Raw genomic sequence first — 3,720 nt, 5'->3', positions numbered from 1 at the left:
ATAAAACTACACACCAAGCATTGCTCTACATATAAATGTGATTAAAAAGTTTAAAACTTTGTTGAAATTTTCAAATTTTTTTACAAAGTATGAAACTTGCTTGGACTTGTATGGTCTGTTTCTCATGTACACTTAGGTCTTTTTTATGCGGTAGATGCGTTCTTCAGAAAGCCGCATAAAAAAATTCTTTAATTTCATACAAGAACAGGAGATGCGTTCCAGCATTTTCAAAACCCGCATAAATTCAGATACTTCAAAAAAAAAAACAATTTATTTCTTCACTTCTGTATTTTAACCAAAACAAAAAATATCATAAAAAATACATGAATTATGTAAGAAAAATTGATTGCAAAAAAGTAATAAAAACTCTCAAAGAAGCAAAATCGATACAGCGAAAAAAATGTTTGAAAAACCTCATAAATTCAAATCCGCATAAAAAAGAACCACATAAAAAGAGACCTAAGTGTATAAGTTGAAATTTTATAAGCTATTGAAAATTAAACAAACTATACCTACATATACTACGTTTATACGTAAGCTATTTGCAAATAAAAATAATTTGCAAATACCTAACTCACTGTTTATTCGATGGTGAAAAATTCTTTTTTAATATTGCCTGATTATAAAAAGGCAATAATATGACAATCGAAAAAGAAAATAAAGTTAAAAATGGCAACATAAACCTAAGAATGGCGGCGTCTTGCGCTTATTTGCAAATAGTAGCACTAATCAATACTTATTTGCGTGATTTAGTTATTTGCAAATAAAAAGTTAACTCAGCGTTTATACGGCAAATTTTACCACTTTGCAAATTGTTATTTGCGAATAATACGTGCGTATAAGTATATAGTAATATATATGTATGCACATATGAGCCTACCTAGTAGATAAAACTGGCAAAAATAGCACGCATCTATTCTTCTGTGCATGAAAATATATACATACATATGTGTATATATGTATGTATATACATATCTACATGTGTTCATACAATCGTTTGCTCTAAATTCTTAGTTGATGCAATTTTTATCCCATACATTTTTGCTGACCAAACAACCCGTTTGCCTGTCTAATCTGCTTGCCTCATTTCCCTCGCTCGTTTACTCGCCTCGCTCGTCTGCTGCTGCAAATGAGTGCCTCGCTCGCAACGCCCCTCTCGCGAGGGCAGAGCTAATGAGGCCCTCGTTTGCTTGCCGCTCTACTCTTGCGCCGCCCTCGTTTGCTTACTCGCTCGCTGGCTACTCATCGCGTGCGCTCGTACCTAACGAGTGCTCATTTGCAAACAGCCTCGCGTGTTCCTCGTGAGTTGCGCTAACTCAGAGAAAACTAACGAGCGAGCGAGGGGCCAAAATGAGGCAAATCCGAACCCTGCTCTCCTGCATCAGTACGACCAACCACGCAAGTTGCCTTTTGTTGCTTATAATTTTTGATCTGTAATTCAGACACATACATGCATATGTATATTTCACAATTTTTTACAACTTCCAGTTCAATTGACTTCCATTATAGTACCACTTTCTTATGTAAATTTTATAAACGCAAACTCCAACGACTAAAAAACAGCAATAGAAGGATGAGCGATTAAAAAGTATTCACAGTCGCTAATTGAGCGACTAAGCGACACTCGCAATGGCATCGATAATCGATTAATAGTCGTTTATCTACTGCCAGTCGACATTCGCAATAGGGGTGACATACTTCCAATTTATTCCAGTCTCTCATTATTTTGGTTCGCACATACATATTAACTTACATACCCGAGCTAAGGTCTTGCACTCGACATTGGATGATCTTCAAATTTGATCAGGTAGCAAAATATATGAAAGTGCGCAAGCATATGCATATGTGTGTTTATGTGTATTTACAATATTGAATATAAGTACATATTACATATGTACATTTGTTCAATTTTTTATGTGCCTTTTTCGGGGTCGTTGACCTAGTACAAAACTGACCTACCTCAATAGTCTCAGTACATGCATTTATTAAATTTTGCCTTTACATACATTGCTTGCATTTATCATACACATATACGTTTTCATACATACGTATTGGATCCTTGTGTGTACAACAATTGCAGCGAACCAAGTAGGAAATTAAAATAAAATATTTTATCTCGTGCGCATAATTAAGCAAATAAATTAAATACTTATATTTATTGGTGAAATTACTTAATTTGTGCCGCGGAATACTGCCATATTCTAGGAACCGTAATTCAAATTTATTTTTGATTATTGAGCTTGTAAGTTTGTAGTTCGTTGCGGAAAGAACAGAAATGAAAATGTCAGCTTTGAATTCATTCACTAGGTGATCGGATCAAGTCGTTGAATTTAATGCGAACTTCGACGTAACTACTCTTAGCGAATTCTCCAAAGTCTCATTGGAGATCATGAACGAGGAGCTCACCGAGCTGTGGGGCAAAGCTAAAGCTGCATTTGAGCAATGTTTACAGTCAATAAAAGCAGAAGATGAGGTAGAGGCAGTAAAAGCCAAGTATACGGCCACTTTTAAAGACCATCTCTCTTGTAAAAGTTGCATTACAGAGTGTATGCGAAAATTCAGTGGCCCTTCACTTTCACCTCCACCCTATCCTTCCCAAGCAGCCATTTCTGCAAATAATTTGCAACTACCACCTTGCGATACGAAAGTTTTTAGGGGGATTATTCATCTTGGCCAACATTTCGCGATCTTTTAACCGCAATATACGTTAATAACACGCGTTTAAGTAATGTAGAGAAATTATTTCACTTGTTTCGAAAAACAAGTGGGGAAGCCAAAGAAATAGTTAGCAAATCTCCGCTAACCAATCAGGGTTTTGATTTGGCATGGGCCAAAGCCACCTTTGAAAATAAACGTGTGTTAGTCAATGGTCAACTTAAGTTGTTGTTTGCTTTACCAGTCATTCGGACTGAGTGCGCATCGGCATTAAAAAATATCCAAAGGAGCATCAATGGGTGTTTAGTAGCATTAGCAATGTATGACATAGACGTATCCAACTGGGATCCGATTATTGTGTTTTTGTGCTCGAATCGACTTCCGGAAAACACCCTAAGTCTATGGGATCAAACTCTTGTGGATAAAGCTGCCATTCCACTTTGGAGCCAAATGGATACCTTCCTTACACAGCGCTTCCGGACTTTGGAATCAATCACGGATGTTAGATGTCCATCGTCACCTTCAACGAAAACATATGCATTCCAACAACAACGGACAGCGCAACAACATCAGAACCCATCGGGGCAGAAGAAATTTTCACACGCTACCAACATATCGTCTGAAACACAATGTATTTTATGGCAAAGCAACATGTTTTGCGACTTTGCAAAAAATTTATAAGCCTTTCTGTTAGTCATCGATATGCCACAATCAAAAAACATAACTGCTGCCTCAATTGCCTTTCAAGAGGCCATTCGGTAAAGGAGTGTAAAAGTAATTTTTCATGCACAACGTGCAATAGTAGGCATCACACTTTACTTCATAAAGTGAATGCCAATCCTTCAGTTGACAGTCAAGTGTCAAAACCTGGGGCTTCATCGCAAGCCTTCCATACTAATATACAGTCCACTACATCTTATAGAGACGCAACATCGGGTGATGAGTTGTTGAAAGAATCCCTATATGTAGTCTCAGCACTCCTCGGAACGGCCATAGTTCACATTTGCCACTTAGGTTAGGGCTTTAATTGATTCTGCATCGGAAGCAACGTTTATTTCGGAACGA

The sequence above is a fragment of the Rhagoletis pomonella genome, unplaced genomic scaffold (genome assembly GCF_013731165.1).
Source record: "Rhagoletis pomonella isolate Grant_MI unplaced genomic scaffold, Rhpom_1.0 Rhpom_scaffold_00001, whole genome shotgun sequence".
Classification (NCBI taxonomy): domain Eukaryota; kingdom Metazoa; phylum Arthropoda; class Insecta; order Diptera; family Tephritidae; genus Rhagoletis; species Rhagoletis pomonella.
This window is presented reverse-complemented; position numbering follows the sequence as displayed.